Source organism: Trichosurus vulpecula, chromosome 7 (assembly GCF_011100635.1).
Source record: "Trichosurus vulpecula isolate mTriVul1 chromosome 7, mTriVul1.pri, whole genome shotgun sequence".
Classification (NCBI taxonomy): domain Eukaryota; kingdom Metazoa; phylum Chordata; class Mammalia; order Diprotodontia; family Phalangeridae; genus Trichosurus; species Trichosurus vulpecula.
The window spans coordinates 145706879-145733111 of record NC_050579.1 but is presented as its reverse complement, the minus strand read 5'-3'; the positions used below and the strand labels follow the sequence as shown (position 1 = coordinate 145733111).

The 26233-nt window shown below is 37.4% G+C and overlaps 1 protein-coding gene across 1 annotated transcript in view; it reads right to left on the bottom strand.

The window, feature by feature from the left end:
* MCM9 (minichromosome maintenance 9 homologous recombination repair factor) overlaps window positions 1–26233 on the bottom strand; it is a 175911-nt gene that overhangs the window by 71817 nt on the left and 77861 nt on the right. The window lies entirely within an intron of this gene.

Sequence of the window (26233 nt, the reverse complement as noted above, 5' to 3'; positions counted from 1 at the left end):
TTTGTCCTCCAAAGAATGTTATACTAGAACCATATATAAGCTGTCAGGTGTGATATTGTACACGAAGGGGCAGAGGAAAAAGAGCAGTAGTGGGTGATTCCTTACTCAGGAGTACTGAGGCAGTTATTTGTCAACCTGATAACAACAGAGAGATATGTTTTCTTCTTGTGGTATGTATCTAAGATATGACAGAGAATGTCCAAAGTCATCATGATGGATGAGAACTACCCACTTTTGATGATGCATGTGGACACAAGCAACCCTATCAGAAGGAGCTTTAAAAATATTGCCAATGATCATGAAGTCTTAGGCAAGAAACTTAAAGACAACAGAGGCACACGGGTTGTGTTTTCTTCACCACTGCTTATTGGAGGTAAAAAATAAGTAAAAGAGAAATTAATTTAGGAAGTGAACATACTGGCTAAGAAAGTAGTATCTGAGGATGAGATCTGGATTTCTAGATCATGACTTTCAATAGAGGGTTGATAGATTTTTGGCCAGAGATGCAGTATACCTAACAAAAGCTGGTAAGAATATATTTGCCAGGTGTCTTGCAAATTTAATCAAAATGTCTTTAAACTAAAAAGGACAGCAGAAGGCTGCCTGTGTATATCCTCAAAGTTAGACACTTGTAGCATTAAAATGATTAAAGATCTTCCCCACCCATTCAATAGACCTTGGGTGGGGCTAGGTGGGAAAGCTTAATTATATCTTTGTTTGTAAGTAGGCCTAAAGCCTCTACTTACCAGGTTCTAAGCTAATTTGGGTGTGACCCTAAGGGCCCTAAGGGGAGTTGCTAAGACCAGGGCTAATGGTAGGGGCACTGAATTCTAGTCAATCATGACTTCAGCCAATCAGACACTGCTAGGACTGTATATAAGGAGAACCCAGAGTGTGAGAGAACCAGAACTGAAGAGGGACAGAATTGAAGAGAAGCAGAACTGAGAAGCAGACATCAAGAGGGCACTGAAGAGCAGACACTGAGAGATCCAGTGTCAACAGAGCTGCAGAAGAGAGTGCTGAGCGGACGTTAGGATTCATGAGTGACTATTTACAGGAAGGTCCTAGCAGGAGGGAAGGTTAAAGGATGACTTGGTCCCTCGCTATAATATTGTGTTATAATTTCCTTGTTGCTACATTGAGGCTTACTGGTTTTGGAATATAATTACTGCTATATTGAATTGGAGTTATTGGTCTTGGGATTTTATCCTCTGGAGTCTAAATAAATATTATACTTCTTCTGCCTTCTACCTAGAGAGTTTCTCATACTTTCTGATTCCGAACCACACAAGCATGTTCATGGTCGTCCTCAAAGTCATGAATCTTGCCTTACTGATACAACACTATAGTGAACAGTGTCAAAGAAGGAAGAACAGAAGCTGAAACAACCAGAAACTTACAGGAAATAAAACCCAAGAAAAAAAGCCAATAGTAAAAACATGTACCTTATCCACAAGCATTTATACACAAATATCCAAAGTTTAGGCAACAAAAAGGAATGAGAGATCCTAAGACAAGGAGGCAAATTTGACCTCATCCATGAGAATTAATTAGTGAGATGAAACTTATTATTGAACTATATTCTGGATGAGTACACTTTTTTCAAAAGAAAACGGAGAGGTAAAAAGGACAGGAGAGTTGGGTAGCACCATACGCTAAGAAGGAGAGATTCAATCATTTTCAATTGTATCCAACTTTGTGGCCTCATTTTGGGATTTTCTTGGCAAAGATATTGGAGTGGTTTGCCATTTCCTTCATTTTACAGATGAGGAACTGAGGCAAACATGGTTTAGTGACTTTCCCAGAGTCATATAAGTTCTGAGGCCAGATATGAACTCATGAAGATGAGTCTTCCTGATTCCAACCCCAGTGCTCTATCCGCTGCACCACCTGCCTGCCCTAAGAAGGATACAATCTGGAGTAAGAAAACCTTGAGTACAAATCTGGCCTTGGATACTAGTTGTGTGATCCTGAGCAAGTCACTTAATCTCTGTTTGCCTCTGTTTTCTCATTTGGAAAATGGGAATGATAATAATAGCACCTATCTCCCAGCATTGTTGTGAAATCAGACAAGATAATTGTTAACTGCTTAGCATTGTGCCTGGCACATAGTAAGCGCTATACAAATGTTATTTATTCAAATGAGAAAATCCAGGAACTAGAGCAGGGAAACATGATATTTGGGCAAAAGTCAGAGAGGGAAGAAACAGAAACGATTTTTTTCACTGGAATATACTACAGAACACTTGAACAGAAAGGAGAATTAGATGAGGAGTTTGGGAACCATCACAACTCTGGCACAGTGGCATGATGTAGTAGAGATGGGGGATTCAATTATCCAGACATCTGCTGGAGCTCTTGCTTGGCCAAAGACAGAGCAGCTAACTTCTCAACCTGACTAAGTGATAGTTTCATCATTCAAAAAGTGGAAGAACTAAGACAGAAGGATTCTGTCCTTGAATGAATTCTCATTAACAAAGATAAATGGTTTAGGGTTTATTATGCTAGAGGAGGAGAAAACTTGGCTAGTCTGCCATGCATCCTAGATTTTGGGAAGAGATTATAGTGGGTTCAGAGGAAAGACAGGCAGTAGCCCATGGACTAAAATGCTTCAGGCCAAGTCAGTCCAGGAGGGATGGGAAATACTGAAGAATGATATTTAGAAGACCCTCAAGGCAGAATGTTTTAATGAGGAGGAAAAAATTGGATTTGCTTGAGAATGTGGATGTGTATGCACAAGGAACTCACCAGGCAATTTAGGTTTAAAATGAGAAATGTACAGATGATAGCAGTAAGGTCGGGTAACAGAGGATAAATATAAGAGCTTGACATGGTCTTGTATAATATCAAGAATGGTAAAGCTCAGAATAACCTGAGGCTGGTGAGGGAAGATAAGGACAAAGGAGAGTTTTTAGTTATATTGGGAGAAAAAGGAGGATCAAAGAAGGGAGAGGACCTTTGGGGTAGAAAGGATGACAATAATTGATAACCAAGAGAAAGTATGAGCTGCTTACTTGTTATTTTGTTTCTATGTTCCCTGCAAAGGAGAATGACTTTTACATCAGAAATAAGAGAACAAAAATGACTAACAGGGAATTAGTACCCGATACAAGTAAGAAGATGGTAAAAAAGCACTTAGCTGTCTTTGATGGTTTCAAGTCAACTAGCTGAGGTGAACTGGATTAGCAGATGTAGTAGCTAAGCCACCTTCAGTAATATTTAAACATAGTAGCTCTTTTCCAATATTTGAAGATCACATAAATTGGGTGAAGTACCCCAAGATTGGAAAAGGGCAAATATCTTAACTTTCAAAAAACGTTAAGAAAAAATAGCCTGTAAATTATAGGTCAGTGAACTTGACTTTGATTCCTGGGAAAATTCTAGAGAGGATTATTTAAAAAACTGGGTGGCAAAGAGAGGTCGTAATTACCAATAGCCAGCATGATTTCATCAAGAACAAAGGATACCAGATTAATCTCATTTTTTAAAACAGGATTACCAAGCTAGTAATTTAGGGGAACACTACATATAGAGTTTACCTAGATTTTAGCAAAGTTTTGATAAAACATCTCATATTTTGAGGGGAAAACGGAAAGATATAATTTAGAAGGACAATAACAGAATCAGATTCAGAACTGGTTGGCTAACTGGGCTCAAAAAATATTAACAAACAGCCCAGTGTCAACATGGCAGGTCTCCAGTGGAGTACCCCAAGGATCTGTACTTGACCATTTTAATGAATGACTCGGATAAAAGCGTAGAAGGCATGCTCATCAAATATACAAATGACACGATGCTGGGACTGGGGGGAGCAGGGGAGAGGGAAGGAAGTAACACAGTAGATAATAAAATCAGGATCCAAAAGGTTTGATAGGTTAGATAGATGAACATTGGGCTGAATCTAGTAAGATACAACAGAGATAAATGCAGTCTTGCACTTGGGTACAAGAAATCAACTCCACAAACATAAGATGAGAATAGCCCAGATGGACAGCAAGTGGCCTGAAAAGGATCTGGAGTTTTAGTGGACTGAAAACTCAATGAATAAGCAGTGTGATATGAAAGTGAAAAAAGCTGATGCAATCTTGAACTGCAGTAGGAAGGGCATAGCTTCCAGGAACGGGAGGATAATAATCGCACTGAAATATGCCCTTGACATACTTCATCTATTCAGGGCACCACAGTTTAAAAAGGACACTGATAAGGCTATAGTTTACCCAAAGGAGGGCAGCCAGGATGATTAAAGGCATTGAGTTCATAATATGAGGATTATTTGAAGGAACCGGGCACGTTTACCATAGAAAAAAGAAGATTCAGCTGAAACAAAGTAGTTCTTTTACATTATTTGAAATGCTGTCACATGCAGGAGAGATTCTACTTTTTCTGTTTGGCCTCAGAGGAAAGAAACAGGAGCAATGGGTAGAAACAATGGGCATCATTTAGGATTGATGCTAGGAGAAACTTCCTAATAATTGCAGCTATTCGAAAATGGAATGGCTTCCCTCAGGGGAACATGGAGTCCACTCTCATTGGAGGTCTTTAAGCAGAGGCTGATTGACCACTTAATGAATATATTATAGTGGGGGTTCCTCCATGTATAGGTAAGATTAGATAGCCAATGGGTGCTCTTCCAACTCTCCTGTGATTTGTATCACTAGCGACTATATCTGGCACATATTAGGTGCTTGACAAATGCTTTTTAATTCCTTCATACCCTTTTGATCCAGAAATCCCATTACTAGGCATATATTCCAAGGAGTTGAAAGTCAAAAGAAAAGGTCCTATAGGTACAAAAATGTTTATAGCAGCACTTTTTATGGGAGCAAAGAACTAGAAGGAAAGTGGTGGCCATCCATTGGGGAATGGCTGAACAAACTGTGGTTTGTGGATGTAATGGAATACAATACTGTAAGAAACAATGAATATATAGAATTTGAACAAATTTGCATAAGTTAGTTCAGAGAAATGTAATTATAACTAGAAGAAACAATTTATATAATGACCACAATCTTATAAAGGAAAACAGCACCAAAATCTGAATTCTGATTAATTCAGTAACCAATCTTGACTCTAGAGAACTGGCAATAAATCATTCTTCCCTTTTCTTGGAATAGGAGTGGTAGATTATGGGTAAAGAATGACAGGCAGAATGTTGACAGACGTGTATTGGTTTATTTCATTTAACTATGCTTTGTTAAGGATTTGCAAAGAAGGATTCTTCCAGGAGGAAGTGCCATCAGGAAAGAAAAGCAATGTTGTTGTTGTTTTTTTAACCATTAAAATATTTTATTAAATTTTTTTTTCCTTAGGGCAATCTAATCTAGTCTCATTTCCTCCCCCTGCTTAATTTTAGGCCCAGCTCTTTGTCTATCTTCAGTGTTTTCCACATATGTATGTATGTGTGCATATATATATATATACATACACACACACATATATATATATATACATATATATATACACACACACACACACATATGTATATGTATATAAAAAGTGATGGACCAGCTTTGTGGTTATATTTAGATATCTCAGTTTAGACTTCTTCTCTAGATAACAGACATTCTTCATCCACTTGGTTTTTCCTGTGTGGCTGGTCAAAATCTTTTGAATAGTTATGGATTATGAATGTTCTAGATACAAAGGTCATCAGAACATCATCCACAAGCAGAAGCATCTAGGGGACACCTCCTCATTTATAGGAAATACTTCTTTAATTTGGAGTTTTTTCTTGATTTCTTCCAGGACAGTGGCAAACAACTTTGGTGATCACATCTCCTGTTTTATGCTTCATTTAATATTGACAATCAGAGAGTCATTAAACAAAGTTATCTGTTTCTATATCTTTTACAGAATATTACGTGATTCTAAGAATACATTGTTAGAAGAAAGCTTTTTAGGAGGGCATTTTGCTTTTTAAACTCAAAAAAAACTTTTTTTATATTCAGCAAACCATAGAAACAGTGGGATACTGTATTCACTGTGTCTTCCAGTCAATTGTGGCTAAAAATATGATCTGATGTTCCATATCATTTACCTGTTACTCTCTCGAACTTTCAACAACAATACCCTTGATAAGTGTATAGATTATTCTCATGAAGATTTTGTAGACATTAGAAAGTAGAGATATGATTATCTCTCAATAACCTTTTTTGGTTAGTAATAGGGCCAGGGATTTTTTTCCCCAAGGGTGTGCTAGGCTTCCTTCTTCCAGTTGTCTTAAGAGCCCTCAATGCTCTGAAAATGGTGTTACTGCCAGCACAAATCTTTGTGTACTTAGTCTGTTCTCGCTCCTGTGATGTTAAGAGTTCAAAAGTCTGGGGCAGTTAGGTGGCCCAGTGAGTACAGCACTGGCCCTGGAGTCAGAAAGACCTGAGTTCAAATGTGACCTCAGACACTTGACACATTTACTAGCTGTGTAACTTTGGGCAAGTCACTTAACTCTAATTGCCCTGCCTTCTCCCCCATCAAAAAAATGTAAAAAAAAAAAAAAGAATTCAAAAGTCTTGGGTTTGAGACTTCTCTGGAGCCAAGATGGCAGAGTAGAAAAAGCTGAACCCTCCTAACATTCTCCTCTAAATTACTTTAAAATTACATCTTGAATCGAATTCTAGAGTAGCAGAGTCAACAAAAGATCACAGTGAAACATTAATCTAGCCCAAGACAACTCAGAAGCTTGGAAAGAGAGATCTATGACATGGTGTAAGAGGCTGCCCCAGAGTTCACGTGGATAAAACACTAGTGGTGCAACTAGGCCATGGTGACAGAAACAACAGGAGCTTCAGGAGCTACCAACCCAGAGATGGTAAGAGGACCTGCCAACTGGTCAGAAAGAGACTACAGGGGACCCCTGTGCTGGCACTGGATGCAGGACTAGATGCTGTTAACAACTCCATTGTTTATACCCATTTCTGGGTCATAGTTCAAGGGCAGAGAGGGACCCTTTCATTCAGAGGGAGTAGAAACCCTTGGGAAAGTATCACTTTTGGTCCCAAGGGATCAGAGACTCTGAGAAGCAATACTGATTGCAGTGCCAAGGGAGCAGGGGCCCTTCCTGGGTAAAGACCAGAGTGCAGACCACAAGGGCAATGACCAAACCTCTCCCAAAGTTACACTACTTTGGAAGCACCAAAAACTTCCAAACCCTCAGAACTAGTTCCAAAAACAGTAGTGCAAAAAAAAAAAAAAAAACCCAAAAAAACCAGAAGCTTGAGATGGTGGACTTCCAACTTCCCCACTGGTAAAAGAGTCCAACATTAACACAGAGTTCCAAATCAAGTGGAAAAATAGTGGGAAAAGAAGCTAACAACAAAAAAAGAACCTGACCCTAAAAAAAAAAAAAAGCTACTATGGGGAGAGTAAAGATCGAGACAAACTCAGAAGAAGACAATGAAGTCAAAATAGCTACAAGCAAGGCCTCAAAGAAAAACATGTGAATTGGACAAAGCCCAACAAAAATTCCTGGAAGAACTAAAAAATTATTTTCAAAATCAAATAAGAGTGGTAGAGGAAACATTAAACAAAGAATAAAAGCAAAGGAAGAAAATTATGAAAAGAGACTTAACAGCTTGGTAAAAGAGGCACCAAAAAGTCCTGAAGAAAATACCTTAAAAAACAGAATTGGCCAAATGAGAAAAGAGGTACAAAAATTCACTGATGAAAATATCTCCTTCAAAAGTACACTTGGCCAAATGGAAAAAGAGGTTTAAAAGATCAGCTAAAGTTAAAAAGGTAGGGGTAGCCATCATGATCTCAGACAAAGCAAAAGCAAAAATAGAGCTAATTAAAAGGGATAAGCAGGGAAACTACATCTTGCTAAAAGGAACTATATACCATGAAGTAATACCAATACTAAACATATATGTACCAAATCATATAACATCCAAATTCTTAAAGGAAAGGTTAAATGAATTACCAGGAAGAAATAAACTATACTACTAGGAGACCTCAACTTTTCCATCTCAGAATTAGATAAATCTAACCAGAAAATAAATAAGAAAGAAGTCAAGTAGATAAATAGAATCTTAGAAAAGTTAGATATAATTGACCTTTGGAGGAAAATGAATAGGAATAGAAAGGATTATATCTTTTTCTCAGGTGTACATAGTGCCTTCACAAAAACTGACCATATGTTAATTAGGGCACAAAAACCTCACAAAGATGGAAGACTAGATTAAAAGTTAATTGGACACTAAATAATCTAATCCTAAACAATAGAAACAACCAATTATTTCATGAAAGAGAATGACAAAAATGAGAAAACAAAAATAAAATTTGTGGGATGCAGCCAAAGCAGTAGTTAGGGGAAATTTTATATCTCTAAAAGTGTACATAAATAAATCAGAGAAAAAGCAGATTAATGAATTGGGCATGCAACTAAAATGAAAAATGGACAAAGAACAAATTAAAAAATCCCTAAACACCAAAATGGAAATCCTGAAAATCAAAGGAGACATTAATAAAATTGAAAGTAAAGAACCATCAATAAAGATGAAACTAATGTAATTATTAGGAGTTATTTTGCCCAACCATATGCCAGTAAAACTAACAACCTAAGTGAAATAGACGAATATTTACAAAAATGTAAATTGTCTAGATTAAAAGAAGAGAAAATAGAATACTTAAATAACCCTATCTTAGAAAAAGAAATTGAGCAAGCCATCATTTAGATCCCTAGGTAAAAATCAACAGCACCAGATGAATTTACAAGTGAATTCTGCCAAACATTTAAAGAACAATTAATCCTAATACTATATAAACTATCTGAAAAAACAGGGAAAGGAGTCCTAACCAATCCCTTTTATGAAACAAATATGGTTCTGATATGTAAACCAGGGAGAGAAAAAGCAGAGAAAGAAAACTATTGACCAATTTCTTCAATGAATATCAGTGAAAAAATTTTAAATAAAATACTAGCAAGGTAATTACAGCAATGTATTACAAATATCATTCATTATGACCAGGTGGGATTTATACCAGGAATGCAGGGCTAGTTCCATATTAGAAAACTTATCAGCATAATTGACCATATCAATAACAGAAATCATATGACTATATCAATTGATGCAGGAAAAAACCTTTCAAAATATAGAATACCCATTCCTATTAAAAACACTAGAAAGTATAGGAATCAATGGAGACTTTCTTAAAATAGTAAGTAATATCTATCTAAAACCAAGAACAAGTATTATCTGTAATGGGGATAAACTTGAAACCTTTCCAATAAGCTCAGAAGTGAAACAAGGATGTCCATTATCATCAGTATTATTCAATGTTGTATTAGAACTGCTAGCAATAAGACAAGAAAAAGAAATTGAAGGAATAAAACTAGGCAACAAGGAAACAGAACTATCATTCTTTGCAGATATAGTATACTTACAAAACCCTAGAAAATCAACTAAGACACTAGTTTAAACAATTAAGAACTTCAGTAAAGTTGCAGGATATAAAACAACCCCACCTGGATCATCAGCATTTCTACATACTACCAACAAAACCAAGCAGGTTTTAAATTCCATTTAAAATAATTGCTGACGATATGAAATACTTGGGAATCTACCTGCCAAGACAAAACCAGGAACCCATTGATCAAACCCATTGAACACAATGACAAAACACTTTTCACACAAATAAAGCAAATCTAAAAAGCTGGAAAAATATTAATTGCTCATGGGTGGTAGACCGAGTCAATATAATAAAAACTACAATTCTACCTAAATTAATTTACTTATTCAGTGCCATACCAACCCAACTACCAAAAATTATTTTGTAGAACTAGAAAAAATAACAAAATTTATCTTGAAGAACAAAGGGTCAAGAATATATCAAGGGAATCAATGAAAAAACGTGAAAAAAGGTAGTCTAGAAATTCCAGATTTGAAACTATATTGCAAAGCAATAAGCATCAAAACAATCTGGCACTAGCTAAGAAACAGAGTAGAGTGGTGGATCAGTGGAATAAATACAAAGCAGTAAATTACCACAGTAATTTAGTGTTTTATAAACACAAAGATCCAACTAACCTTTTGACAAAAATTGCTGGGAAAGCTGGAAAGCAGTTTGGCAGAAACTAGGGATAGCCCAACATCTCACATTGTATACCAAGATGAGGTCAAAAGGGATACATGGTTTAGACATAAAAGGTGATATCATAAGCAAATTAGAGGACCATGGAAAATTTTACCTGTCACATCAATGAATAAAAAAGGGTTTATGACCAAACGAGATAGTGAGAATTATAGGATGTAAAATGGATAATTTTAATAACATGAAATTAAAAAGATTTTGGACAAAACTAATGCAGCCAAAATTAAAAGGAAAAAAACTGGGGAAAAGATTTATAGCAAGTTTCTACGATAAAGGCCTCATTTCTCAAATATATAGGAAACTGAGCCAAATTTATAATAAGAACCATTTCCCAGTTGTTTTCAAAAGAAGAAATTGAAGCTATTAATAGTCACATTAAAAAATGCTCTAAATCACTATCGATCAGAGAAATGCAAATTAAAACAATTGTGAGGTACCGCTTCAACATAACAGATTGGCTAATATAACAAGAGAAGGAAAATGACAAATGTTGGAGGGGATGTGGGAAAATTGGGACACTAAACACATTGTGTTGGTAGAGTTGTGAACTAGTCCAAACATTCTGAAGAACAACTTGGAACTATGCCCAAAGGGCTATAAAACTGAGCATACTCTTTGACCCAGAAATACCATTACTAGGTTTGCATCCCAAAGAGATCAAAGAAAAGGAAAAAGGGACTTATTTGTACAAAAACATTTGTAGCAGTTCCTTTTGTGATGGTAAAGAATTGAAACTAAAGGGATGCTCCTGTAACCAGAATGGCCTTTGTTTTCTTTGAATGACTCAGCTTACCTCATTGAGCCTCTGGACGCTGTGGCATGCTCTTCCGGGGCAGGAAGCCCAGAGAGCATGCCAGGAAGCAGACAACTTCCTGTGTGATGAGTCTTGGGGCTGGCTGAGGGGAGGTGTTAACGTCTACGCTAGGGGGAGGGCCCAAGTCAAGAACCAATCAGCCCTGGTCATTCAGGTGGTGCTTGATGATGTCAAAAACTCTATAAGAGAGGAGAGGACAGCTTGAAGCTCTCTCTTTTCCTCTTCCAGTTGGTGTGGGAAGCAGCGGCAAGCAAGCGTGACTCTGGGCCAGCCCTTGCTCTCGGGCTGAGCCCAGATGTTGGTAACTATGAATTGTATTGGGTCTGTCTGTTGATATTTGTAATTTGTTTGTATTTTGGTTTTGAGGTTTGGGGTGCTGGTTTGTTTTTCCCCCGAACTAAATGAATGTTTTGAACCTCAGGGTGCTGGTTTTTTCCCCTGAAGTAAGTCAATGAATCTGTATTTGGTCTGTCTCTTGATGCTTGTCTGTATGCTCCCCTGAACTAACTGAATGCTAACTGAATGCTGGCGTTTTCCCCTGAACTAAGTGAATGTTGTCTGTATGCTAAGTGAATGCTGGATTAAAGTAAGCTGGTCAACCCCTTCACCGTGCTTTCCTTGTTTAAGCAGATAAAAAGACCTGTGCTTTCCCAGCGTCCCAGAAGCCTCCTGGGTGCCGGCTGTGGGGGAGGGATCTTATGCCCCCACCGTAGCTGCCAGCTGGGTTGTTAAAACAGCTCCTCAATTGGGGAATGGCTGAACAAGTTGTAGTATGTGATAGTGATGGAATACTATTGTGCTATTAACAATTTACAAAGGAGATAGTTTCAGAGAAACCTGAAAAGATTTACATGAACTGATGCAAGGTGAAGTGAACAGGACCAGGAGAACGGTACACAGTAACAATAATGTGGTAAGGATGATCAACTGTGAAAGACTTAACCACTCTAATCAAGACAATGATCCAAGACAATTCCAAAAGATCCATGATGAAAGATGCTATCCACCTCAGAGGCAGAAATGATGAACTCTGAATGCCAAGTCAAGCATTCTTTCTTAAACTTTCCTTATTTTTATTGTTTTATTTTGTTTGTGTTCTCTTTCACAACGTGGCTAAATAAAAATATATTTTGTATGCCTTCATATGTATAATCAATATTAAATTGTTTGCCTTCTCAAAGAGTGGGTAGGGGCAAGAGAGAGGGAGGAGAAATATTTGGAACTCAAAATTTAAAATAATGAGTGTTAACAAATTTAAAGATGTTTACATGTAATTGGGAAATATTTAATGAAATAAAAATAATTTTTTAAAAAGTCATGGGTCCACTGTCACTGATGGACAAATGAGTTCGTAAGATATATCTCAATAGGCATTTAAAAAAAAATCTGGTTGTTGTCCTTCCAGTTTCATCTTTAAATCTTCTTGGGGTGATTTTAATTTACTCTAAGGTGCTATTTGCCTTATTGAAAAAGTTTTTTTTTTTAAAAAGGCATGTATATGAGGGGGACAGAGAAGATTTGCAATTGATTAAAAGTTGGTATTTGGGAATTTTTTTCTTTCGAGTTTTGGTTTAGAGGCTTTGGTAGGAGATTGGGAGAAATAGGTAGTTTTGTAGATCTCATTCACTGCTTGATTTCCCCCATTGGATTAGAAGAATATTGTCACAGAAAGTCCACCCCCCCCCCAGCCCAGGCTGGGAAATGGAGATGAAAAGAGAAGAAAGTAATGTACAGCTGGCAAAGAGCAGAGGAATGACTATATCAACTATCCCTTAGCTTTCTCCTCTCTCTACCTAAGTTAGTTGTTCAATGTGCCTTTAATTTAACCCTTTGCCCATCCTTGCAAAGACAAAGTCCATTATACTTAGAAGAACCTTTCTTAGTAGTTCTGGTTACTGAAGATATTTTAAAATATATATATGTGGGGGAAAATATTTAGAACTAACATGCTTCTTGTTTTCTTCTCAAAATATTCGTTTTACACATACACACACATTACCACATAAACAACAGTAACAAAGCACAGATTATGATCGTAAATTTTCTTGTATTTTATGGGCTCAATTTCTGGCCCAGGCATAAATGGAAACCATACCGTTGGCTTCATTAACACTATACCTTAGTACTAAACAGTCCAGACCTACTTATGGGCCTTTCTTGATTTAAATAAGAAAAAAATACCAGCCTGAAATGAACTGCTAAACTGAGTAGAGTGTTGCTTATTTTATAGTGGAAAGAAACGACCAGAAAGGGCTATTAATAGTAGCACTATATTCCCTGCTAACTCATGGCCTACCTGGTTTTATAATTGATCTGATGAGTGCAGATACAGTGGTGGGATGTTGCATGGAATTTTCTTTCCAGCATAAATATTAAACATTCTTCATGTGTACATAGAGCTATGGTTTCAGGAGCTAGTGGATCAGGCTGGGGAAAACACTCTTTACAGAGAGAGAGAACTTAGGTACCATGGGGTTAGTCACAAGCAAAGAACAACAGCTATATTTGGAGTAACAGAGAGAGGCAGGGTTAAACCTATGATCCTGCAGCATGCCACCAAGAGGCTCCCTAAGGGTGAAGTTTATGCATATTTGGTTCCAAAGCTATACCATGTACAGCTTCTAGAAATATAAAAGCCTACCAACTAGCCACTTGCCTGTTTTGGACATGACTTCCTAGGAACTCCTCTTCTTTTACTCCCTAGCTTTTGATCCCGTCCAAGTGCCTTTTTTAAGGTCCCTAATCTTACAAGGCCTAAAGCATCCCACTTGCCCTGCCTCTGCCAAGAGTGACTCCTTCTTTCTAATGCTGTCCGTCTCTATAGTAACAGGCTGGAAAAGCTGCTACAGCATGAAAGAACTGTTTTCAGCAGTGGTTTTACGCAAGCAGTGGGCCCAAAGGCCAGAGACTTGTTAGAGAATCCTGTCCTTCTCTTACCACCACCAGTGTGCCCCATGAAGGGAAGCTGTTGAGAAAATGGTGAAATCTTAAACAGGATGGGTGAAGGTGGAAACTGAGCTTGGGAAAGAGAGGCGTGGCATTTGGGAGGGACTTAATTTGGAAAGGTTAAAAAATATGCAGAATTTGAGAAAAACCAAGAATATGGACAAAATGAGTGAAAAATAATGATTAAGGATTTTCATCTACATTTTCATCTACACAGACTGGGTAGATTATATACCATGGTCCTTCATAATATTAACTTGGATTATATTCAAATTTTGAAATATGTTAATAAAAGCAGTTAATATTTTTTACAAAGTACTCAAAAAGCAAACTGTACTTGGCTACAGAGTAATGACTATATACAGTTTCTGCCCTTCATAAGCTTATAATATGCCATGGGTAGAATGTAAGCTCTTTAGGAATAAGGACCATTTCCTTCTCTGTGTTAATCTCTTTTGTGCTAGGACAGTGACTGCATAATGGAAGCATAATAAATGTTTTTGATTGGTTGGTGGTAAATGAGTAGAAAGGAAATGAACTTGTGATTTCTTTGGTTTAGGGAATTCCCTATACCAAGAAAGGCTGGCATCTCCTCTGCAAGTTGTAGTCTCAGAATTGCCAGCAATGAGATGCTAAGTGATTTGTTCAGGTCACACACTGAGATCTGAACCCAGGTCTTTGTTTTAAAATTGTCTCATTAGACATCAGTAAATGGCCAATATCTAAATATAGCAATACCTTTATTAATAAAAAGGATTTATTTCAAAGGCAAGTCTTAATTGTCAGAAACATTGCTACCAGAGATAGAATATAGGCTAGTATAGTGATCCATTTTAGCACCCAAATTCTCTCTCCTTACCCCTGTTTTTGGGAGTCTATTTTCTATTCCCTCTATGCCCAAGTCCAATTTTATTAAAAAGAAGTTTCATTTTCAGAGGATTCATTGATAGAAGCATCACTAAAAATATAATACTTTCCCAAATATTAAGGTTACTTTAAATTCAATCTGTAGCAGTGTAATGTAGTAAAAGTAGTAGACTAGGTTTCAAAAAACCTGTATTTTAGTTCTAATTCTGATTCTGCATCAATGAGTTTGCTTGGGCAAATCACTCAGTATCTCTGGGCCTCAGTTTCATCATCTCTAAAATGGGGATAGTAATGCTGGCCCTGCCAGCCTTAGAGGCTGTTAGGTGGCAAAGTGGATAAAGCCCTAGGCTTAGTTAGAAAGACCTGAATTAATAATAATAACTAACATTTACAGAGAGTTTACTATATGCTGGGCACTGTGCTTAGCCCTTTATAATTGTCATCTCATTTGACCCTCACAATATCCAACAAGTTAGGTGCTATTATTAATAATCCAAATTTTACAGATAAGAAAACTGAGGCAAACAGAGGTTAAGAGATTTTTCCAGGGTCACACAGCTATTAAGTGTCTGAGGCCAGATTTTAATTCAGGTCTTCCTGATTCCAGGCCAGGCACTCTATGCGTGATACCACCTAACTGCCTAATTTGCTGTATATGCTTACTAGCTATGTGACTCTAGGCCACTCACTTAATAGCTCTCAGCCTCTACTTCCTCATCTGGAAAATAGGGATGCAAGTAGGCCAATAATAACATTTATTTCATAGGGTTGTTATGAGGATCAAATGCGATATCTCTAAAGGGCTTTGCAAAATTTAAAGGTTTATACAAATATTAATAATTATTACTATTAGTTTGTTACAAAGATTAAATAGGATAATGTGACGGTATTTGGAAAGCTATAAAGGTTACTATCATTACTACTAATAATATATTTATTTTTCAATATTTTTTATATTGTCAACTACATTAAGTTCAGAAAATCTGTATGCAACTAAGCACCAGAAAAATCTCTATCCTATTTAAAAAATATTCTCAGATATTGGCAACTTGTCTTCTATAAAAGAGAACACTCATTCAAAAAACATTAATAAATACTATATGCAAAGCACTATGTTAGGTGCTAAGAAATACAGAGCTTAGATAAGATATGGTCCTTGCCCTCCTGAGGCTCACAGTCAAATAAGGGAGAAGAGCTTACCATAATATAGAACATTGTATAAATACATTCGAGAGCATGAGTAAAGATGTGCCACCTACATATGCACATGTTGGCTCCTTCAGATATATAAGAAGCTCCTTTAAAACAAGCACTGCTTTCACTTTTGTTTTTGTATTCCCAGAGGCTAGCATAGTGCCTAGTACATAGTACAGGTACTGAATAAATTACTGATTACCTACATAGGGAACAGGGAAGGCTTCATAGAACAGGTGTTATTTGAGTTGGATTTTGAAAAATGAGTACAGACTCATCCAGAGGTTCCCAAACTTATTTGGCCTACCACCGCCTTTTCAAAAAAAAATTATTCAGTGCCTCCCTGGAAATTATTTTCTTTAACCCTTTAATGTTTTTTTTTAAATTTGCATCATTTCAAAAATATATAAAATATATTTTTAAAAATGACACATCTTAAATTTAATAATTTATTGTAGATTTGTGGGTTTTTTCCTGCATTGAAATTTTGATGACACAATACTGCGTCATGTAACCACATAGTATCATATTGTAAACAAGTCATTACACACACATATTCCTGCTGATACATGGCTGGACTTCCCAACAATGTGTGACATACTTGCCTGACAACACTTGCTTGTTAAGAACTGTCAGTGGACTTGACCACTGATTGGTTATAACTTGTATTTTGTGTGTTTATTTGAAAAATAATGTAATCACTATGACTTAAACTCCATTACATAACAGATGAAACATGTATGAACAGTTTTTCAAAATTTTCTTCTCTTCCTTCCTTATGCTTCCACTGCTTCCTTATTTTTATTCAACATCCCCCAATTGCACTGAAGGCTACTACCAATCCCCCCAGTCCTCCCCACCTCCACCCCCACCCCCCCTGCCCTGGGAGCAATATTGCCCAATTTGGGAACCTATGGACTCATCAGTAAGAGAAAGAAAGAATTCTAAACATAAGAGGTACCATAAGGGTGCATATGTGTATGGTATATTTGGGGAACAAAGAATAGACCCATTTTACTTATTATATATACAATGCAGTGCATTAGCTAGAAGGCTGAAGAGGTACCAGATTTTGGATGGCTCTGAATGCTGAGTAAAATGGCTGAACTTCCTTTGGAAGTAATCAGGTAAGCCACTGAAGATTTTTGACATGACAAAGTGACAGCACTAAATCTATACCTAGGAAAGATTATTTTGGTAGCACTATAAAAGATGGATTGGAAGAAAGAGAGAGAGAGAGCAAAGGTGAGAAAATGTTAAACAACATAAAGACCATACCACAGACGGGAAAAATCTAAAAAGAGAAAGACAAAAATAGAATTCTGCATAGCAAAGACAATTAGGATGGTGCTACTTTTCTTGTGAAAATACCTGAAATAGCCAGGCATTGAGGTTTTATTTCCTGGTTTCATGCCAGTCCAATTCAGTCCAAAAAACATTAAATGCTTACTATGTGCCAGGGATAGTACTAAGTCCTGGGGATAAAATTAATAAAAAGACAGTTCCTGTGCTCAAGGAGCTTACAATCTAATGGGGGGAGACAGCACACAAAAGGAGGCAGGAAAGAGGGGTGGGGGTAGGGGAGAGAGACCAGGAGGTGCTCAGTGGGTGGGCATCTTATTCTGTGGAATTGAAACCAGGAAGGGTGGTAGATGAAGAGTGAAATGAGCCCCAAAGTCTAATTTCTGCCCTCTACAAAGGAAGGCACTGGGAGGGCTTTAGTACTCCACCCTCCAATCATAGTGGAGAGGAGGCTAAAGAAGGTGGTATCAGTCACAGCTTGAATTAGCAGCATAGTGATGAGACTAGAGGTGATGAACTTAACCTGGGATGGAAGTCTTGTTCCAAGGAGTTGAAACCAGGCAGAGCAGTAGATGCCATTTTAGTTCAGTCAACTTTTTCCTTTCGTAGAATTTGGAACAGAATTTATCTCGTTTCATGTTTTTATATATCCTCCAAGTGAAGCCAACAAGAATTTATTAATCATCTACGACATGCCAAACACTGCTAGTGCTGGGGATACTTTTGTGGTTCAGTCATTTCAGTCATGTCCAACTCTGTGACCCCATTTGGGGTTTTCTTGGCAAAGATACTGGTGTGGTTTGCCATTTCCTTCTCCAGCTCATTTTACAGAAAATTGAGGCAAACAGGGTGAAGTGACTTCCTCAGGTCACACAGCTAGTGAATGTCTGAGGCTGGATTTGACCACAGAGAGATGAGTCTTTCTGACTTCAGGCCTGCCATTCTATCCACCGCGCCACCTAGCTGCCCTCTGGGGCTCCAAAAAGGCAAAAAACAATCCCTGCTCTCAGGGAGCTCACAGCTTAATTGGGGAAGATATAACTAGCATTAATTTAAGGCTTCAAGGTTTGCAAAGGGCTTTACATTTCTTATCTCATTTGATCCTCCACAATGTTTAATTTTCAATAGCATACTGAACCTTCTCTCTTGAATGTGGGATGCCAGCCCAAGAGACAAGCGCTTCCTCTCTAAGGAATGCTAATGCTAAGCAATGATTGACTCCTAGTCCCAACTAGCACACTGGTAAGATAATACTAATGGAATACTTAACCACATGAACATAAACTCATAAAAATCCTCAAAACGAAGTTACAGCTGCAGGTTCATAAGACTCTGAGCTAGAAAAGGGCCTTAGAAAAGAGCACCTAACTCCCTCATTTTATAAATAAGGAAACTGAAGCCCAGAAATGTGAAGTGACTTGCCCAAATTTATACAGTTTATAGGAGGCATTCTTATATTTAGTGTGTGTGTGTGTATGTGTCATAGGCCCCTTTTGCAGGCTATGGACCATATCTCAGAATAATGTTTCCAAACAATGAAGGTATAGATCTAGAGGATGCTGAAAATAAAGATATAATTTTTTTCCCATCCAAATTTGTGGATCCTGTGAAATTTTCAGGTCCATGGACCTCAGGTTAGAAGCCCTGGTTCTTATAAACCCTTGGTTGATAAGGTCATAGGATGTAGAGTTTGGAGGTCATCTTGTCCAATCAATTATCAAACATCTATTAAGTGCTTTCTATATACCAGGCACAGTACTGAACACTGGAGATACAAAGACAAAAGCAATATAGTCCATTCCCTCAAGGAGCTTACATTCTAATAGAAGAGGCAACTTGCATATATATAATTTTATATGACACATATAAAGCAGATGCACTTTATCCTTGGATAGGTAGGTAGTGACAGCTCCCAGGACGAGGAAAGGACTCCTGCAAAAGGGGACACTTGAGCTAATTCTTGAAAGATAAGAAAGCAGATAAGTGAAATAATTTGCCCCAAGTCACACAAATGGCAAATTGCAAAAATGTGTTGCAAACTCGAGTTTTCTAACTCCCAATCCAGTGTTCTTTTATTTAGTCCTATCTTATGTACTACATTTGTTTTTTACCATCATGAACAAAAACCAGCCTGCAAAAAACACAATTCGATTAACCTGAAATTAGTGAGGAGGTTTTGGGGAAAAGGTGATAGGAAGCTTCATATGAAGAGGGCAATAATATAGCACAGACTACATAGTCTCCAAAGCATAATGCTATATTCCCACACTGGGTACCTAATAAATGTTGATGATCATGGTAGACTGGTTTGAGGGAATTTGGTTACCTATAAATTATGAAGTACAAAGCAATAAGCACTTATTAAGTGTTTACTGTGTTTCAAGCACTGTGAATTACATATTTTGTCTGTTTACAGGTCACTATGCTGGCTGAATATATAATATTTGCCAGTTTCATACAGGCAGGCTCTTCTAATTGCCTATACTAGTAGATACACTCTTCTAGTAGTATATCTACCCTTGAATTACTTAGGTTTCTTTATTAATCACTCTTTACAACCTGAGATTTTTCCTTCAGAATCATATAGTGGTTAGTTAATGAATTGCTGGCTCTCTTGATGTTTAAAAGCAGTGTGGTGAGATAAAACTGAAAGAGGAAAAAAATACAGGATAGCAACAGAGAACAGGGATAGATGCTGCTTACTATACATTACTATAACCAGACCAACAGAGTGATCCAATTTCATAGGCCTCAGGGAAAAATTGGGGGAGAAAGGGTAGCAGGTTCCCCACCCCTGGGGTAGGGGTTCAAAGCAAATTTCTTAGGACTTAGTTCTGTAGATAGGTCCATTACTCTATCAGAGAAGACAGTACCACAATAGATCACTCTCATGCCAACGATGTTGATTACTAAAATAAAAATCTTCAGTCCTGTTGATTATTAAAAAACATCCCTTCAGTTCAGGGGTAGTATTTCACCAGGATGCCATGCTGAAAATTGAGGGAATACACTATTATTATAGTTGCCCCCAAGCATAAGGAGAGAAGCCCAAATGGCATAACATGAGGAAAGGATGGCTAAGTACGGAAAAGACAATCATTACAGAGCAAAGTGTGACATTGTAGCCTGTAACTCTTCATACAAAAATCTTAGAATGATAAACACCAAAATCAAGATGACATTACAACCCTACCTGTAGACAGGCTAGTTGTAGACTGCTTAAATGCCCCTGAAATTAAATATGTGATCCTAGAGTATGTGCACAGCTCTTTGCGTGTAGTCTTCTCCATTATAATGTTAATTTCTTGAGAGCAGGGATTGTCTTGGCTTTTCTTTGCAACACCAAAACTGAGCAAAGTGCCTAGTGCAGGGGTGGGGAACCTTAGGCCTTGAGGCCACATGTGGCCTTCTAGGTCTTTGGCTGTGGCTGTTTGACTAAGTCTCAGTTTTACAGAACAAATCCTTTATTAAGGGGATTTGTTCTGTGAAGTTTGAATTCAGTCAAAGGGCTATATTGAGGACCTTCAGGGCCACTCAAGGCGGAAGGTCCCCACCCCTGGTCGTATACAATAAGTTTAGTAAATATGTGTTGACTTGATTTATACTCAGAGAGCCACCTGCTGATGTCTAGATCTGTGCATAAAGGTGAGATAGGGCCTGGACTTAACATTTTGTTTATATAGGGAAACTCCAGACAAGGAAACTCCATCTACAACACATGTTGGCAGTTTCTCTGCAATTTACTGTTTCAGAGTGTTGACTAGAACCCAAAGAAGTTAAGTGGGTTGCCCAGAGTTACAACAACAGTATGTAACAAAGACTTCACTTGAACTCAGGTCTTCCTGATTGAAAGGATGGATCTCTCTCCACTATACCATAATGCTGCTGAAATTCTGGTAACTTTGTTTTGTTTTTAACAGAAAAAGATGCAACAACAATCTAACAATACCTCACAATTCAACTATTGCATTTGTTAAGGGCTTCTATCTCTAACTTTTGCTTCAATCTTTTTCTTCAAGAATTTTTTAAATGTGAGAAAATCATGCTAAATGTTCTGGTTCTAAATCATTTAGCTTCCTAAGAACATCAGCCATGTGAAGAGAAAAAAAAATGTGTTAGTGAGTAGAAACCACTGTTAGGAGAATAAAGAACTCCATCCATAACAAAGGTAAAGGAGGAGGTAATTGCATCTTTTTCCCTTGGACAGGCCAATTATCAGGATTTTCCCCTCTTCTTTTTTCCTCCCTACAACAGATACATTAAGACAGAATTCACTACTGGCAAAACTTGCCATATGTGTGTATACATGCATACGGACAGACACACACACACACACGCACACACACACACGCATACATGCATGCATGCATACGTTCATCCTTAAAATAAAATGAAACAAAAAAAGCCTTTGACCCTAAGCTTCAAGGAGGAATTATCTATATCCATTATCTATACTTCCACAGGAACCATTCATCCATAACATGTATGTATATGTATATACACACATATATCTATCTATGGAGAGAAGATTAGTTTAACAAAATTAAATATTAAGATGATAATTATCCCAACTACAAAAAGATACTCCCATGTGGGTAAAATGTAATGGATTAGAAATAGAGACCTGAGTTCTAATCCTGACAGCCATTACTAGTTCTGTAACCTTGAGGAAATCATGTCTCCAGTATTCTTCTTAAAATAAGAGGCTTAGACTAGTTGATCTCTAATGTCATTTCTAACTCTGTAATTAGAGCTTTAGTATTCCAAAAATAACATGTGCTCATTGAAAAATGATGCTCACACTGGGAAATAAAATATACTGGCAATGGGGCATAGAAGTCGATCTTGCCCTACAAGAAAGTAAGGGGGAAAGGGATAAGAGGGGGGTGATAGAAGGGAGGGCAGACTGGGGGAAGCAGTAATTAGAATGCATGCCATCTTGGGGTGGGGGGTAGGGGAGAGATGGGGAGAAAATTTGGAACTCAAAATCTTGTGGAAATGAATGTTGAAAACTAAAAATAAATTAATTTAAAAAAAAGAAAAATGATGCTCACTTTGGTATACATGTTGATGTCTCCTCAAACAGTCATCAATCTCAATCCTCATGACTTGTACTTTTTTTTCAACACCACAGTAATATTTTTAGATAGTAATATATTTTTATTTCATCATCAGCATTCAGTATTCCACCTTCATGTTCCAAAACCCTGAAATTTCTTTCTGACCACATAGACTCAGTCTGCTGTCTGCCAAACTGACCTACTTGCTATCTGACAAACTCCATCCCTTTGTACAAACTTATATCCCATGCCTGGAATGCATGTCCTCTTCCCCCTCACCTCTTACGATCCCTAGGTAGTTTCCTTCAAAGCTCAACTCAGCTGCTAACCTCTTGTGGGTAGGACTTCATGATTTTCATAATCACCAATATTCTCTCCTTTCTCAAAATATATCTATTTATGCTTCCATGTTGTATTTCCCTAGAACATAAAATCCTCTAAGGCTAGAACTATTTTTTGTTTGGTCTTTGTATGCTCAGCACCTAAACCAAGTGCCTTGGAGACAGTAAGCACTTCATAAAGGGTTGTTGAATTAGACTGCATTAAAGCCTAATTGTTCTGAAAAAATGGTTGTATGATAAAAAAAAAAAAAGAATTATGTACTTTCCCTAGGCCTTAACAGATCCCTCCAGAGACTGAGGGGTAGGAGGTAGATCTTGTCTCACGTGAGCAATTGCTAGACTAAGATTGTTCAATAAATACAATCTTTTTCCCACATGTGGTGAATTTATCTATTGTGGTTAATTGAGTCTCTGATGGGGGAATAGAGAAAGAGCTATTACAATGTTTGTTCACCAATCTGAAATATCATCAAATGGTCTTTCTCTAATTTTGCTAGCCTCCTTCCACAGTATTAATTCATTCGTATTAATTCATTCTTCTCCTTCTCAGTACTCCCTTCCCCTCTCTTCTCTCCCTCCCCCCCAAATATCCATAGGTTTATTCTAACAAGTCTCAAAATATTGTTAGCTTTCAGGTGAGTAGCAAAACTTACAAAATACCACCAAGAAATAACAGTGCTTACAAACCTTTTGTTGTTCCGAGGATAGACATGTTAAAATGTTATGGCACCCCTAAGGGTTAAAGGAGTTGTTTTTGATCATTCCTTCATTCAGTAAAGGTTTTAAGAGACTCAGTGCACAAGGTATTGGGCTAATTGATAAGGGACCAGTTAGAGTCAACTAAGAAGAATAGGACAGGAACGCAACCAAAATGGACCTTCTAGTGTAGTGGGGTAAATATACACTTACACAAATAATCTTCTTTTTGACCTTTTGTTTATTGAATTTTGAATGGAGAGGGGGATGGTATTGGTTAAGAACTCAAGAAAAGTAAGTCTTTAAAATCTTCAAACTATTATAATTAGGGCAACTAGGCGAAGAAGTGGATAGATGGTAGAGCCTAGAGTCAGGAAGACCCAAGTTCAAATATGGCCTCAGACACTTACCATCTACCATCTGTGTGACCTTGGATAGAACCAAGAACTTTACCCTGTTTGCCTCAGTTTATTGGAGAAGGAAATGGCAAACCACTCCAGTATCTTTGCAAAGAAAACCTCAAATGGGGTCATGGAAGAGTGGGACATGACTGAAAATGACTCAACAACAAATGATAATTAAGAAAGAGAATAGAAAATCTGGGCCAGTAAGGAGCTGGTATTATAGGAAGATGCCAGCTCACTATGATAATCAGTGTGATCTTCAAGAGACACAGGAAATGTGCTATCCTGACACAGCTGAGAAGTAATGAAGGAAATGGGCTGAACTAAAGTTGAACTATTCAGACATTACTCAAGGGGAGCCAACTTTCCCCACTCCCCACCCTACATAAGCATTATAATGGAGTTTTATGACTTAATGAGACTTCTTAAGAATGTGGAGACTTTCCCATCGAGTTGGCTTTAAGGCCAGGCTCTTTTCGTAAGATAACAAAATTCTTTGAGTTGGATTTCACTCCATTTTTAACGAGTTCATCATTTTATACTTACAAAACAACAGAGGAGGCATGGTACCAGTGGAAAGAACACTGGCTTTAGAAAAGAATGAACTGGATTCGAATTTAAGCTCTGCCACTTTAGACAAATTATTTAAACTCTTTGGGTCTCAGTTTCCTGTTGTGTAACGTGAAGGGGTTGGTCTAAAATCAAAATTATAGATCAGGGTTCTTCAGTGTGTATGTGGGGGAGAGGGGGTGGACCTTCTTTTGGGAGTTTGGTGAAGCCAATGGACTCCCTTTCTATTTCAGATTGGTAAGCAAACATTGTGATAGCTCTTTCTTCAAATATTTGAAGGAAATGCTAAATATCCATTAGCAGTTAGTGAAAATAAAAGTGCAGTTTTTTTTTTCTTGCCAAGTTCACCCAACCGCAATATCTATCCACAGGAATCCATGGACCCCAGATTAGATCCCCTACTCTAAATGATCTCTAAAGGTGTCTTCTAGTTCTAAGCACACGATTCTATGACCTAGAATTTCCCTTAGGGTCACTACAACAGTTTGGAAATTTTATTTACTATTATTAAGACATTTACAGCAAGAAAAAAAAATTTTGTTTGCAGTGACATTTTACATTTTATATCCATCCAGGGTATCTTTCTGAGCAGGGGGCAGCTTCTACATTTATTATAGTTTTGTTATCAGTCAGCTTGTCAACACAAAGGATAACTATCACTCATATGGGCCTATCATCAACATATAGTACCACTTGCAGTTTGGTTTCATTACTCTGACCCATATGCTATATGTACTAACACCATGAGGAAACCATTTTGGCCCATTTCTATATGTGGCAGTTAAATGCTTTTGTAAGTGACACACTCTCCACTAAGCACCAGATGGAACCTAACCTACCTTACTTTCTAGGCTGTGAGTATTGAGATAAGTAAAAATATGGATGAAGGAAAGGATCCCTACTTCAAGAACCAGATCTTTGGAACTAAAAAGTCTTGCAAAGATCATCAAAATCAATCTTTCTGGGTATGAAGAACAATACCTATTTAAATTCAAACACATGCATTTTTGCAAAGAAATTGCCACAGGATTTTAGAGCTACAATAGGTCTTAGGGAAGATGTAGTTTATTACTTTGGAAGGCTGTGTGTGAAATGTGGATTTGGAGGCAAAGGGCCAAGTTTTAATCTTGGCTTTTTTACTTACTACCTATGACCTATGTGACCATGGGCAAGTCTTCCGGACTAATTAATTTCCTTATCTTTAAAATGACGCAGTTACACAAGATGGCTTCTAAGGTCTATATTTTTATTGTACTAATTTCATACAGAGTAGAGAATAAACCTATGATTTCCTTGATATAAGAAATTCTTACATGGGAGGACTTCTAGGTTGGCACCTTCTTTGCAATTTATCATCTTAGAGAGTTGCCTAGTGGAATGAGAGGTTAAGGATCCAGGGTCCTTATGTGTGAGCATTAGGACTAGAACCCAGGGTCTCACTACTCTAAACCCAGGATACTTTCCACCATGATTCCTGTAGGATATGTATGAGATTATTTTATTTTAAATTTAACTACAGCTGGGTAGTTTTTGTCATGAATATTTTAAAATAGATGTTTTGTGAATGGATTAAATGAAAACTAATTTTCATATTAGTTTTGCTATATCAGTAATTGCTAATAAGTTAAAAATGGTAAAAACCCACAATATATGTTACGAGCACCTTCTTTCCCAAGATTAAAAAGCCCATATTAGCAGCAAAGGGCTATAAATGAAATCAACACTGGATAGGCTTTGGGCATGCAGAGGCTCCTTTGACTGTTTCTGAGGGCTAAAAATATGTCTAAAGTTACTAATAATTTGGATCCTGGATTTTGAATTATATCTAATGGCTGGCAATGCTTGCTTGTCTTTTTTGCTTTTCTCATCTCTCCAATGTTCCTCTTCTAGCCCTTCTAATTTTTAACCCCACCCCCTTTATCAGTAGAGCTGAGGAACCTTATTACATCTCTA